Consider the following 16,499-nt stretch of genomic DNA (forward strand, 5'->3'; position numbering starts at 1 on the left):
CTATAAAAACTGGGCATAGTCTAGTTGAATTAGAGGAACTCTAACATTATAGTATTTGATCAAATGATGTATGAATCAATTATCTACTGATCAAATTTCTAGGAATATTTTAAAATGGTTTTCACATAGAAAACATAGCCTAACAGCAGGCCAATAAATACCTTTCCAACTGGTTAGGATATTCTAGAGTTGGTATTCAATTGATAGAACCTTAAAAGAGCATATAGTCATCTTCTATAATGGTGAGACATCAGAGGAGTGGAGGAGGCTATATTGGTGGATCATAGGATCTAGAAACCAGGTACCATCAAGTCCAACTCTCTCATATTACAAATAAAAAAATTCTCTGCTGGGTTTTTTTCTTTAAGGTTCCATCCACTTCTACATTTTTGATTCTGTAAATTTTCTTTTCATGTTACTTAAATAAGTATCCTATTCTCAATATCTCTATCAATAAATCCATGGACAAGTTTTTAGTAAGTGATTACCAGGCCCCAGGCATATATTGGGCTAGGTGCTTGAAATACAAAGATACATATGAAATAGTCAATGTTCTCAAAAAGCTAAAAATCTATGGGGGAGAGATAACATATATATACATGATAATTTATTAGGGGAGGCCCCCAGGTTGAATTTTAGCTAAGTTTTGAAGGAAATTAGGAATTCTAAGAGGCAGAGTTGTGGAAAGACTGAATTCCAGGAAAAGGAAAGTTTCTGTTCAAGTGCAAAGATGGACTTTGGAATGATTCATGTGGGAAAAACCAAGAGGGCCAGTTAGTTGAAAAATTAAGTAAGAGGAGGGTAATAATAATCAATAGGTTAGAACAAGATTGCAAAGAGCTTTAAAGTTTTAAAAAGAAAAAAAAATAGTTTTTGGTCCAAAAAACAAAAGGGATGAAATATAATCATACCAAGTTAGGAAAGAAATAATAATAGGATAGGTAGCATTAATATTTCACTTTTTAGTTTTGTAAAGGGTTTTATTTTCACTACCTAATTTGATCCTCACAACAATCTAGATAGTATTTATTATTATCCTAATTTCTCAGATTAGCAAATTGTAGGGACTGAGAATATTTGAGTGATCTCTCTGAGGTCATATAGCTGGAAAGCATTTGAGGCACTAATAGAACCAAATTCTTCCTGACTCAAAAGCACTATCTATCCCCTGGGCTATATAGTGAGAGATATGAGATCTCTTCCACTAGTCAGAAGAGTTAGGTTTAAATAGTGTCATTTCTTACTATATTAGGAGTTAGGCAGAGGTGTACTAGAGTCAGCTAAACTAATTTTTAATTTTCAGTGTGGGCATTAATATCTGGGAAATCAGGAAATGTTCTAAATTGGAGCTTAATTCATTGTTGTATTGATTTTCTAGATTTAAAGTCATTAAGAAAATGTTCATAATACAGATCAAAGTAAAAGTGTATTTGACTTACATCTTGGTTTTCAGAGAACCAGTTAAATCTGTACCAGCACACCTCAGGACTAAGGTCACTTATCTTAACTTCAGTTTTCTCAGCTGTTGTTATGATGAACATAGATTCATAGAATCATAAAAATAGTAGGACAGGAAGGAGCAAAAAATGTTTTGAAAGAAATCCCTGGAGTACTATTAGAGATCCCCATTAGGGCATAGACTATTACAGCTGGAAGGGACCTTGGAACACAGTACACAGAATGTTGAGACATAGAACCTTACAATGAAACATTAAGCCTAATTCTAATAACAGCAATAAGATTTATATTTATATAGCATTTATATAGAGCTAACAATTATGTGCTGGGCATTGTGATAAGTAAATACTTTGCAATTATTATTTTATTTGATCCTCACAAAAACTTGGGATTTAAAACCTAAAACTAACAGGTTAAGTGACCTTAGTCACATAGCTATAAAAGTCTAAGGTTTTATTTGAATGAAAACCTTAATGATTCCAAGTCTGCTACTCTATCCACCACACCAGTCAACTCAATCACTACATGGTAACATTATTTTACAGATTACATCATTGTACAGATGAAGAAACTACAACTCAGAGAGAAAAATGACTAGTTTGTATAAGGATCAAACATGATAATATCTTGATAATATCATGAAAACACTTTATTAAATTATAAAGCATGATCCAAAAATAGGATATTACTTTTTCTCTAAAACTGGAGAGAGGTCATGGAAATTCTTTCTCTTATTGGCTTTCATCTCTCCTTGGGGCAAGAGAAGAAACTGATTTCTGGGTCTCTTCTCTGGCTTTTGTTCTCCTGATGGCACCTGAATAAAAACATTCTTTTTACTGACAGGAGGAAAAAGTTTGCATTGGTTGCCTGATCTTTCTGAAATCACAGAGAGGCAGTTGGAAAGTCAAAATTGCTATAGCCTCTGGCAAGATCATTTCTTATTGCTAGAAGCCTGCTCTACCCCCAGCAGGGAAAGAAAAATTACATATAGTTGTTCCTGCTTCTTCCCTCGAGGAAGAAAAAACACAAAGAGAAGCTGGAGAAGTATATTATGAATGGAAAATTCAGCAAGTAGTATGGGGATTTCAGGGAGAGCAAGGAAAGTGTATGGAAGAATTACAGTGGTCCTGGATTTCAGCACAGTGACAAATGACCAATGGCCTATGTCCTGAGAAGTTCCACCAGGTCCCAGCTAACCTGAAATATTTTTCCTAATACTATAGTACATGATCAAATGTCAGATTCAGGTGTCAGAGCCCCACGATCCCTGACTGGAGGGGTCAAACTCAATTTCAGATCCAAGGTCTCTAAAGAGACTAGAGAATGGTTCCAAAAGCATTGTAGGATACAGCAATCACTAACACTGTGACCTGTTAATAGTCATTCCTTTACAGATTTTTGTGTTTTTAGTCACCTGAAAAACTTCTGATACACAGGACCTTTCCAGCACCAAGTGATGTGATTTGCAAGTATCAGATGTTGGAAAGCACTAAATGGTGGGATTCAGGCAGGTAAAGCATCCACACTGGCCATTCTCTTTGGCAAAAGGTAGTTTCATTTAGGAGGAAAGGTTACAATGAAGAGACAAAATGAAGAGAATTAACAGACACCAGGAATGATAAATAGAAATAGAATTGAGAGAGCTTATAATTAGTAAGAAAGGGGTTTTGATAATAATGAAGGAAAGGACAAGTTTGCTAATAGAACATGCTATTAACTAAGAGAAACCCGTGAGGTTGGGGCATGACCTTAGGTAAATCCTAAAATAAATTTAGCACCATAAAAAAAAATTAGGTTTTTTATCTAAGGAGGAGATAGACAAGTGTCCTACAAGACTAACCCAAAAGAGTACAGTAAAGATATAGGACATAAGCAGATTTATAGGGAAAATCTCAGCAACATAACTAGGATTTTTGACAGGATATATCACGATGAGGGTATCAACGATCCCCTCCCAAGGATGAGTCTTGGGGGTTTGACATAATTTGGATTTCTTGTTTGGACACAACAAAGTGAAGTCACCCACAGGAGAAGAAGAACCTCCACAGAGGGTGGGACCATTAGGTTAAAATAATTTCTATCAAGTCACCTTTCCTGCTTGCCCCAGGGAGTAATTCCATTAATGCTCCAGTACCTCTCTTGCCAACCATAATCAGCTACTGAGGGTCCTCATCACAGGTACATGGAGAAATACAAATAAAGATACAAAAGAACAGGCACCTGTGTACCAAAATTCCCAGGAGCTGCATTACTGTACCAGTAGGTCTCACTTGTATTGCTTGCTCTCCTTCCTTCTAAAATATTCAACCTGTTTTCTAGGGGTGGAACCAAGACAACGTGATAAAGTAAACAATCTGCTCCAGCTCTCCCAGTTTCCTTCGAAAACCACATGAAAACAAACTTCTGAACAGAGTCTGATGGAATGAAACCCTTCTCCAACTCAAGATAGATTGGAAGGACTTCGAGAAAGGTAAAGAGAAAAGACTTATTGGGGTAAAAAGGACGTTCAGCCCAGATCAAATAGAGTCTGAGAAAGCCAGTAAAAAGATTTTCATCACAACAGATAAGCAACTGAGACCCTCAGTACTGACTCAGTAGCAGAGCAAAGTAATGGGGGAGCCTCCAGCCCCAGTTCAGAAGGCAAATTCTGGGAAACAGTCTGTTTCCTGGAAAGATTAGGTAAAGCTACCCCTGCAAACACAAGGAACCCTTGTGCTCAGAGATGCACAAGGAAGCTTGGGACAGGAGCAGAGCTCAACCATAAAAGTTTTTTTTTTTTAAAGGAAATACAAAAGAAAGAATAAAAAGCAAGAAACAGAGAAGAACCTTGACCATAGAAAGCTACTATCGTGACAGGAAAGAGCAAAACACCAACTCATATGAGGACAAAATGCCCACAGAGGAAATCTCAAAGAGTAATATGAATTAGTCTCAAGTCCAAAGAGCCTCCTTGGAAATGCTCATAAAAGACTTTAAAAGGTAAATAAGAGATGAAAAAGAAAAAAAAATAAGAAAAGAAATGAGAGGTATGCATGAGAGAGTCAACAGCCTGGAAAAGGAAGGCAAATCCTTTAAAAATGCAATTAGCCAAATGCAAAAAAAAAAAAAAAAAAAAAATCCATTGAAAAAAACAGTACCTTCAGAAGTAAAATTTATCAAGTGTAAAAAGAGATACAAAAGCTAACTGAAAAAAATCACAACTGAAGAAAAACTAGAAAGGTGGAAATGGAAGCTAATGACAAAAATAATTGAAATAAAGAGCAACAGTCAGAATTACCCAGGATCAGAAACCATATACAAGAAAGTATTATAGGACATAGAATACCATATTTCAAAAGGGATTACAACTGAGCATCATCTTTCAGGAGAGGAGATGAATGTGTAATAAAGTAAGAGAAAGAAGGAAGGAAGGAAGGAAGGAAGGAAAGAAGGAAGGAAGGAAGGAAGAAAGGAAGGAAGGAAAGGAGAAAGGGAGAGAGGGAGAAAAGGAGAGAAAGGAGGTACGTAGGAGAAAGGGGAACAAAACAAAGGAGGCTTTTACATCCTACTGGATAGAATTAATATTTATACTGACTGCCCTGTGTTTTCCTTCTCCTTGGATAGGAACTCTTTTTTTCTCTGGGACTTTGTTCTCTAGATTCTCCATGTCTATATCTAACCACTACTTCAGAACAATGCTGTTTAGTTGTCTTATCTCAGTTTATTTTTAGTACCCTTTCCAACAGTACCCCCATTCTTCCCTCACACAAGCTTTCCAACCAAGATCAGTCCACAACTCTATCATTGTTCCTGGATAGGGTGTGCTAATCTCCTTCAGATTTTCAGATCAAAGTGACCCTTCCTGGTAACATTTAGAACATAGACTCTTAAGGGTCTAGTCTCTTAAGCACCTGAAAGGCAGGGAATAGTTTTTCCTTTTTATATTTATATTTTATATTTAGCACAGACATCACAAGCACTTAAAGCATTTTTTATTCATTCACTGATTCAAATGCATGAGTGAAATAAAGCGTTAACAAAAAGTGAAGATAATGGGGTAATTCATTCAAAGCAGTCATATATCAGAAGAGATTTCAGGAGTTTTTACCCAAAGAAGGTAATATTTGAATTAGAACTCAAAAGACACATAGTAAAAAAATGGAGGAGAATTCTAGGATGCCTCATTGTCTTTATTCTGAGGCAGGAAAAAGAATGATTTTTTTTTCAAGTAAATCCCTATTGTCTGGATTTCTATATGAATTTTTTCCCAAAAAAGTACCACAGTAGCTCAGAATCACACAGAGTTTCAGAGTTAGAAGGGTATGATAAAGAAACAAATTATTCAAGAGAAAAGGTCAGTGTAGAGGTAAATTACCAACAGTCAATATGAATAATGGAGAAGTGTGTAGCTAGTTTGGGGGGTGATGATCTCAGAGAAAATAAGATATTAGGTTAAATTCAAATTAAAAAGGAGTTTGGTGAGGCAGAGCTAAGATGGCACAGTAAAGACAGGAACTTGCCCAACCTTTTCCCCAAAGTGCTCCATATTCCTTTAAATAATGATTCTAAACAAATTTTAGACCTTCGGACCATTTTCTGGTAACTTAGAGGCTAAGAAGAAAAGGTCTGTGACTCTAGGGTGGGAATGACATAGCCCCTGATCCAGCCCTACCTCCACTGAACCTGACCAGATTCCTAAAGTGTTACTGAAAATAACTGCACAAAAGCCCTGAAACCTGGGACAATGTACACTCCACTCTGGAAACAGAGCCCTACTTCAACAAACAGTTAAAAAGTCTTGTAATAAGCCAGGAAAAATGAGCAGAAAACAACAAAAAAAGTGTTTCTGACCATTAAAAGTTATTATGATGACAACAAGGATCAAAATACACACTTAGAATATTACACGAAATCAAAGTTCCTACATCCAAAGCCTCCAAGAAACATTAGAATTGGGCTCAGGCCATGGAAGAGCTCAAAGGGGACTTTAAAAATCAAGTGAAAGAGATAGAGGAAAAATTAGGAAAAGATTTCAGAGAGGTGCAAAAGGTACAAAATGAGGAGAAGAATGTCTTAAAAAGCAAAATTGACCAATTGAGAAAGGAAGTACAAAAACTCACTGAGGAAAATGATTACTTAAAAAATAGAATTTAGCAAATGGAGGCTAATGAGTTTAGAAGAAATTAAGATTCAACAACCAAAAAAAAAACAAATGAAAAGATAAGAAAATGTGAGATATTTCATTGGAAAAACAACTGACCTGTAAAATTGATCTAGGAGATTAATTTTTTAAAGTATTGGTCTACCTGAAAGTCATGATTAAAAAAAAATAGAGCCTGGATGTCATCTTTCAAGAAATTACTAAAGAAGACTGTCCTGAAATTTAGAACCAGAAGGTAAAATAGAAATTGAAAGAATGCACCAATCACCTCTTGAAAGAGTTCCCAAAATATAAATTCCCTGGAATATTATAGCCAAATTCTGGAATTCCCAGATCAAGAAGAAAATATTGCAGGCATCCAGAAAGAAAAATTCATAGTAGAGCTACAGTTAGGATAACACAAGATCTGGCAGCTTCTACATTAAAGAACCAGAGGACTTGGAATATGGTATTCTGAAGAGCAATGGAGCTAGGATTGCAACTAAGAATCACCTACCCAACAAAACTGAGTATAATCCTTTAGAGGGAAAGATCATCGTGGATTTTCAAGCATTCTTGATAAAAAGACTAAATAGAATATTTTATTTTCAAATACAGGAATCTGGAGAAGCATGAGGAAGTAATCAAGAAAGTGATATCAAAAGGGACTTAATAAGGTTTATCTGTTTACATTCCCACATGCAAAGATGATATTTGTAACTCATTAGAATATTCTCATTCTTATGGCAGTTAAAAGGACTATATATAGACAGGTATGAGTTGAAGGGATAATATCTCTTTTTTTAAATGATGAAATTAAGGGGTGAGAGGAATACTGGGGGAACATGAAAGGAAGAAGTGGAATGGTGTAAATTATCTGCTATTAAAAAAAGACAAGAAAAAGCCTTTATAGTGGAGGGATATAGGGAGAGGAGAAGATGAGTGAGTGAACCTTATTCTCATCAGAATTAACTCAAATAGGAACTAATATGTATACTAAAGAGAGGTATAGAAATCTATTTTATCCTGCAAGAAAATAGAAGGGAAATAGGAGGAAAAAGGGAGAGACTGACTAAAGAGAGATCATATTGGGGAAGGGAGCAGTAAGTAGCAAAACACTTTTGAGTAGCAACAGGGTGAAAGGAGAAAGAATAAACGGGGGGTGGGGGGAGATACAATTAGCTAAATAGTATTTATTAAAAAATTTTGAAGCAAGTTTCTCTGATGGAATATTATTGTTCTCTGGAAAATAATGAGCATGATGTTCTTAGGAAAAAAAAAAAAAAACTCTGGAAAGTCTTCCATGAACAAAGTAAAATGTACTGTATATAAAATAATAGCAATGTTCTGGGATGACCAGTTGTAAATGACTCTGTTATTCTCAGTAGTATAATCATCTACAACTATTCTGAAGAATTTATGAAATGTAAGAAAATACATTATCTAAACAGTAAAGGATCTAAAAACAATTTTTTTTAAAGTTGGGAAAGATTTTAAAACATGGTATAAGAGAAAATGAAATAAAAAATTTGGAATGTTACTAAAAAGATGATTAAATCTAACCCTATCACTCATTCTATTTTGCAGATAATAAGAATTGGCACAGAAATAAAACCTTTTGTCTTTAGGAAACTGTATAATCCCTCTTTCCCAGGACCCTTAATAGTATATCATATAAGCAGACATCTGTCTAACAATCAAATCACTGCTTTCATATGGTAGCATGACAAGTTCAAGGAAGAAAGCCCTTATTTCCCACTGTGTCCAAATATTCTTCAATACTTGTTTTTGAAGTCACCTAAAAACTAACAAGGAAGTACTGCTTTTGATTTTCATTTGTTTTTCATTTCATTTTAGAAATTCAATTCTCTATAATTCCCTTCACATACTTATCTAACATGTCCCTTCCCCATCTAGATATTATGAAAATATCAGTGCACAGTCATTCTGTTTCATTCGTGGTTGTGTATAGCAACCAAATACAGTTTCTTGGAAACTGGCTGTGATTCATGTCCTTTTTTTCTCCCCTGAAACTTCACCAAGGCTGCTGAAAATAGAAGATTTTCTTTGATATCTTCTGGAAAAATGAGCAAATTAGAAATTAATGATAATAATATTATTGCAACATGAATTTATTATTATGATATTCCAAGACTTTGTGTTAGTGTTCTCCTTTCTGATGTCAATCAAAATCCCCTTCACACTTTACTAAGATGGTCTTCAGGAATTACTGTGAATGAAAAAGTAATTTTAAAAAAATCATTTTAAAAATCCCTTTGTGGGACCATAGTAAGGCTGGTTCCAGAATGACATACATTAAATTTGTTACTGTTTTCATGCCCAGAGTGTTCCTAATTGTCATAATTTTAAACTCCCCTGCTACATAACCTTTAAGAAGGATAAAGCATCCTAGAGAAGGCCTTTCATAGAGTACAACAATAATTGCAAAAATTACAATTACAATGATAATAAATCATAATTATTATCATTATTATAACAATAGCACCATCTTTTAATTGTGAAACACTGATTCACAAAGTTTTTTAGTATATATATATATATATATATATATATATATATATATACACACACACATACACACAGACTTTCAGTTAAGAGTCTTTGATGTAAACTAAACCTCCCTTACTTGGTCACTATTTCCCTGTTTTATATTGTATCTTCCTCTGTAAAGTCAAATGAGTAGTAAGCAGAAAAATCAAGATATAAATTCACATCAAAGAATTCAAAATCAGAGCAAATGAGTTTAATTCATTTTTCTGCCAATTTAATTTATTCTCTATATATCCTTTTTTGTACGTAGTTGCTATTTACAATGTTTCCCATGTGAGTTTTTGAGCTTCTTGAGAACAGAATCTGTCTTTCACCTTTCTCTTTTTTATCCTTAGCACTTAGCACAATGGCTAGAACATAGTAGGAGCTTGATAAATATTTATCAGTTGATTGACTATTTTATAACTATATGATTTGGGATAAACGACTTCTTTGAACCTCCATTTTCTCATCTATAAAATGAGGGACTTGGGCTAGATGGTCTTTAAAGCCACTCTCAGCTATGTATCTATGCTATTCTAACTCTAAATTTAGTGCTCTTAAAGGAGCTCAGCAGTTCTTCTGTCTGTTATATATCAATGCAGGCTGCACGCTGTTAAAAAGAATCATAGTCAAAGTAATTGAAAAGATATTGAGAAAAGGGGAGAGCTGTCTAAGGTATTGTCTCTGTTGAGATGAAATTCCAGGTGACTTTTTATCCCAATAATTTTTTTTTATAACCTGCATCCACTAATGATGTCAGGGTCATATTGCAACCTGATTATTAATTGATGCTAATAATAATAATAATGTTGAAACTCAGTAGGATCTTTAAATATGTTTGGAAACATCAGGAAGAGGTTCCCTTTGAGTCTAGTCTTAGGGACGAATTTTTTAAATGCCTTCTTCATTTTCCTCCTGATAAAATCTCATAAAACTGAGCTGAGCCCACAGTAACAATGGAAAAGAAAGGAGAGGAAGGGGAATCATTGATAAACACAATATGAGGAAGCCAATTGAGATGCCATCTTAATAAATAAGAAAGTTTATATTTAAATTTAAAGACAATAGGAAGATTATTGGAGCTCTTAGGTAGAGGAACTATATGGTTTTGTCTTTGCATTGGGAAACCTCTTCCTATTTAGAGCAGACACAGCTTTCTCTTAGGCCTGGAACCAGGTAAGCAAGAAGGTAACCCAAGCCTCGGAGTGCCATCTGGTGGCTTATCCAGACCGCCTGAGCAATTCCAGAACTATTTCTCCATTCTTTTGGAAAATCAGGAAATCAGGAGGGTGAGGGTCACCAGCCTTACTTTCTTCTCCAAAGTCACTTGGGTCCAGTAGCAAGATATAATGAGGAAAAGAATAGCACAAACCTCACAAGGTTAGTGTGAGGCTCAAATGTTTCATGATTATGATACTCCATCTTTCTACTCCTTTTCTCTGGGGATCCCTCTTCCTCTTGCAATCTGTCTAGTGACATCCCTAGCTCCTTTAAGTTCCAAAAAAACCCCTTCTTTTTTGGAATTCTTTCTAAAATTCTCTTAATTATAATGCCTTCCCTTTTCTTAATTGCCTCCTATTTATCTTGTGTATAACTTGCTTTGTATATATTAATTTATTATCTTCCAGAATAGATATAAGCTCCTTTAGTATAGTAATTGTTTTTTGCAGCTTTTTTTTATATTCCCAGCTCTTATTATAATATCTAGCACAAAGTGGGTACTTACTAAATGTTTGCTGATTGATTGATTGAAGATAGATAGAATATATAAAGTTATTTGAAAATTTCGAAGTGGTTTATAAATGTCATTGTCCTTGTCTTCTTGTTATTGCAGTCATTTATTAATATTATTAATAATTCAAGTTTCCTTTAGATGCAAGAATATACCTTTATATTGATCACATATTGACATGGCAAACAGCATAAAGTCAGGAATCATTCCTTATTTTAATGATGCATTTTGCAAACTAGATGATTGTCTTATTTTGATGGATATTTCTATCAAACTGAACTTGTATTTATTAAAGTTGTACTGAGTCCCTATTAAGTTGGATTTGAAAATCTTATTTAATTGTTGTTGGAGTTGTAAACTGATCCAACTAATTTGGAGAGCAATTTGGAGGCTATGCCCAAAGGACTATAAAATTGAGCATACCCTTTGATCCAGCAGAGGTTCCATTGGGTCTCTATCCCAAAGAGATTATAAGGGAAGGAAAAATGTTTGTAGCAGTACTTTTTATAGTGCCAAGGAACTGGAAACTAAGTGGATGCCCATCAGTTGTGGAATGGATGAATGAATTATGGTAGACGAATGTAATGGAATATTATTATTGTTCTATAAGAAAAAATCAATAGGATGATTTCAGAAAGGCCTGGAGAGACTTACATGAATTTGATACAAAGTGAAGTGAGCAGAACCAGGAGATCATTATACACAGCAACAAGATTAAGTGATGATCAACTCTGATTGATGTGACTCTTTTCAACAATGACATGATTAAGGGCAATTCCAATAGTCTTGTGAAGGAGAGAATATCCAGAAAGAGGACTATGGGAACTGAATGTGGATCACAACGTAGTGTTTTCACCTTTTTGTTGTTTGCTTGCTATCTGACACAAACTGTGTACTTCTGAATACTTTTTTTGATTTAGTTTCCTTATCGGTAAAATGAAAAGATTTGACCTAATGATGTCTTAGATTCCTTTCCAATTTCATTTTATCATCTCTAATTTCAGCTATTGAATTCATTCATTCATTTCAATTCAAGAAAATCCCTACTTTGTGTAAGTCAAGATACTTGTAATTGGATATTAATCATAGACATTCATAAGAAAAACATCTACTGCCTTCTAGGACATTAATCTTTATAGATAGCTAAAAGATGTATGAAGATAAGAAATTCAAGCTAATTTGTGAAGAAGAGAATACTAAGAACCAAAGCTTCATTGAGAAGATGACACCAGGGATGAGCCATGAAGAAAGGCAAATATTGGAAGAATCAGACATGAGGAGGAGTGTAGTTTAATCTTGAGGAATGCAAATTCAGGGAGGCATGCCAGAGAATTTAAAGGTTACTAGTAGATAATTTGGTTGGATTGTAAAGTGCAAAGAAGAGAATAATCAACTAGTTTATGAAATAACATTTTTTTAGGTGCTAACTATGTGCCAGATTATTGTATTGATAATAAAAAAATAAATACAATAATATATTCTTTGCCTTTAAAGAAGTTCCATTTAATTGGAGAGACAATATGAAAATCACTATGACATGAATTATAAACAGCAGAAATGGAAAGTAATCCCAGAGAAAAAGAACCAATAGTGAAGTATGATAGGGAAAAAGGAAGGAGTCAAGTACTTGGAAAAGGTGGAATTTGATATGAGTCTTGAAGGAAACCAGAAAATGGAGATAATGCATTTTTGACAATAAAGGCAGCTACAATATTGCATGCAAGAAACAGCAAGGTCAGTGCTAGCTATATTTAAGAATACTAGAAAGGGAAAAAATTATTTAAAAAAATGAAAAAGTATGAAAGGGCTAGATTGTGAAGCATTTTGACAATCAATTATTTGGATTTTATATTTGATCTTGGAAGTAACAGGGAGCCACTAGCATTTATTGAATAAGGTTGGTATGGTCAGATCTGTATCTTAGTAATAATGTGAAAAATTTAGCTATGTAGTCTGATGCATTGCAAAGTGCCTTGGATTTGAAGAAAAGAACCATTAATTGTCACTACCCTAGACCTTAAAGTAACTTTGAGAATATTTTAATGGATAATCTGTATGGTTCCTTTCAACTTTCAATTTATGCTACTCTAAAACAAGACTGAAAAAGTAAATTCAAATCAGATTGTGAAGAAGCTTAAATGCTAGGTAGAGGAGATGATATCTCATTCTAGAGGTAATAGAAAGTCACTGAAACTTTGAAAAGGGACACAAATATGATGACTCCTGCCTTAGAAGATGATGATGATGATTTGATTTGATTTGATTGTAACTATGAAGCAAGACAGATCAGAGAGGGAAGAGATAGGAATCAGGGTGATCAATTAAAAGCCTATTACAATAGCGTGGTACAAGAGCTGATGAAGTTCTGAATTTCTGTAATGGCTATATGAATGTTTCTAGTTTTCCCCTCAAAACTGTACGATATTTTGATTGCATTACATCAGGCCTCTTCTACCTGTGATGTTCTATATTCTATTTTAACATTCTATTCTCAAATTTTTCCCACTTCTGTACTTCGATGTTTTGTATCTCTAAATTCAAATATATCTTCATTACAAATGCTCATATGGACTGTTTGTACCTGATCTGTGGAAGAGCCTTTTGAAGTTATAATTCTCTGATCAGCCACAGTTGGACACACTGTCCCTTGACCCCAACTTAGTCCTGTTATTTTGGTCCTTTTCAAGAATGAAGGACAACAACCAACCAATCAATGTTCTATGTTCTGAGACTCTTTCTAGAGCTATAGCTAAAGCTTTTGGGATCAAAAGTAAATTAAGTTTGTGTCAAATTAATGGGGTGGTGGTGATAGTGTAGGGTAATTTTACACAGGGAAATAGCCTTGTCAGTAAGAACAACTTGTTTCCCAAGGGATAAACCCTTAAGGTAATAAAATGTTAAAAAATAGCAGGGTCTTAGAGTGGGAGTGAGGGTTGTAAGTAGTATTGGAATATAGTCATGCTACTCTGAGACATAGAAGACTGGAAACCATTGAATAAAGTGTATGGAGACTATAATTGTGATTCCTTCCCATATAAACACTTCCCAAAAAGGAAATTTTATGCCTTAGGTTCTGGTCATTTGGAATAAAGTCTGAATGATCCTTTGGTAGTTAAAGATCTGCTTGGAAATAAGACCATTAGAATGGATCACAACCAATTGTTTCATTGGGTATGTGAGGGTTTCAAACGAGGTTTTCCTTCTTTCTTCCCCATTCTCTTATTATATACTCATCATTTCACTCTTTCTTACTCAGGAGCCATGAAGAGAGGTGAAATTAATTTACAATGCTGGGCCCCTCACAATGAGAAGAACAGCAAAATAAACATCATCAATTAGATGGTTTTCTCCTGTGTCACCCAGTAAACTTCATAAGCATGTAAATTCCACAATCCCCATAAACACTTTAGCATTATGAATCACTGGAGGGTCTCACAGCTGGTTACCTGAAGAAACTGTATCTGAGAACCTGCTGAGTTATTTATGGGAAGGCAGCAGATGTAAAAGAAAAAAAAAAGGAATTCATATCAGTCTCATGAACTAGACACATAAATGTCTTCTTGCATACTGTAAGAAAATAAATAGATCTTGATGCAATTGAGCTAAAGATATCATTCATATATGAGAAACAAGATGCTTTAGCATGCAAATTAAATCCACCATTTGGTGCATTTCCAGATAAGGCAGATACAATAAGCCTCAAGCAAACAAGTCAGATTGCCACATATTTTCTCATGAAGGTGTCAAGGTATTAGGGGACATCCTGTTTCCTAGAGCCAAGGTTCCACAGGCTGTGCTCTGATCTAGCATAAACAACAATTCTTTGCACTCACCCTCTGGATGATCTCAGCCACAGTAAAATCCCAGAATTGTTTCTCACCATGAAATTAAACATTCTGCTTTGAATCAAACTTATCATGTGGGTGCTGTTGCCTCTCATGTTCAGGGCAACAGCTCACTCCATAGCATAGGTAGAAACAAATATTGAGATCTCCCCAGGATAAAGTGGGGCTCCAGCCCATGTATTTTTGATTGCAAGCCATTTCTCTCACTTTTAATTTAAACTTCTGCTTGATTCCTAACTCTCCTGTCGCTGGTCTGCTTTATTTGTCTCTGATCACCCACAGGTTAGAGACTGATCCTGGTCTGGTTGACAAAGGCCAATATTCAAATTTCTTTGGGATTATTTTTTTATGAAAATAATAGCACACAAAGGGTCAGCAGAGTAAATGGAGAGCTAGATTCAAACGTGAAAAAGACCTGGGTTTCAATTATATGTTATACACTGACTGGGACTCTTGGCAACTCATTTAACTAATAGGCTTTACTCTTCCAAGGTTCTTAGCATATAAATTGCAGAGAAGGTGATAATCTACATTTTAGAAGAAGTTTTCTCACCTGGGAATTATTCTACCTATGAAATTTCAAGTCTATTCCATATTCTTGTTAATACAAAATATACTTTACAAATCTATTATTTATCTGTATACACACATGCATATATGTATATATAATATACATATAAGCCATTTGATCTTTACACAGATTTTGTAGTAAAAAAGGGATTATTTATTAAGGAGAGGGACTATTTCAATTTTGTTTTCTATCCTTAGGACCAAGCATTGTGCCTGAGACAAGTAGGTATTTAATTGAAGAACATTGTTTTATTGATTGATAAATCAATACCTATTTGACACAAGGAGTGAATGAATTAATGGATGATAAAACATTTATTCCTACTTTACCCTATGCTGAGTTTTTGAGGTTACAAATAGAAAAGCAAAGACAGTTCCTGTTCTCAAGGATCTCATATTTTACTGGCAGAGATGACAAATATAGAAGGTTTTAGCTGAAAGATACAAAAGTCCCATCTAATTGATGGATAAAACCCTCAACCTGGAATCAGGAAGACCTGAATGCAAATCCAGCCACACTCACTCACTAAGTGTGTAAGCCAGGACAAGTGATTAAATTCCTGTTTACCTTAGTTTCCTCAACTCTAAAATAGAAATTATTATATCATACCTACTTTGCAGAGTTGTAGTCAGGTCCAAATGAGATCATACTTGTACAAAATAATTAGCATAATTCTTACAATATAATAGTTATTATATAAAAAGCTTATTCCCTTTCACTCTTTGCCTTCCATGGTCCTTAGATTTCAGCAATACAGACTATGATAAAATAAAATATCTTCTTTAATTTAAATTCCATGTATGAAATAATATTACTTTCTGATGTTAAACCTTTTGATAGTGCCAAACAAAGACTTTGGGGCAAGATTTTTTTTTCTGGCTCTTCAGTTGTTCTGCCTAGATACTACCCTTTTCCCTAAGAGTCATTTATATTACATTTTAAGATTTGGAAAGATTTTACAAATATTATCTCACATGATCCTCACAACAACCCTGTGATATAAGAGCTATTATTTCCCCTATTTTAGAGATGTGAAAACTGATACAGGTAGAGCTTAAGTGATTTGCCCAGGATCATAGGCCAAACAAGTACCTTGGGTTGGATTTGAAATCAGAGTTTCTAATCTCCAGGTTCAGGAGCCATCTTCTCTGGTTTTCCTAACTGCCTAAACACAGGAAGAAAATTTGAGAAAAAAAGATTTAAAGTAAGACCAATACCATT

This window comes from Sarcophilus harrisii, chromosome 1, assembly GCF_902635505.1.
Source record: "Sarcophilus harrisii chromosome 1, mSarHar1.11, whole genome shotgun sequence".
Classification (NCBI taxonomy): domain Eukaryota; kingdom Metazoa; phylum Chordata; class Mammalia; order Dasyuromorphia; family Dasyuridae; genus Sarcophilus; species Sarcophilus harrisii.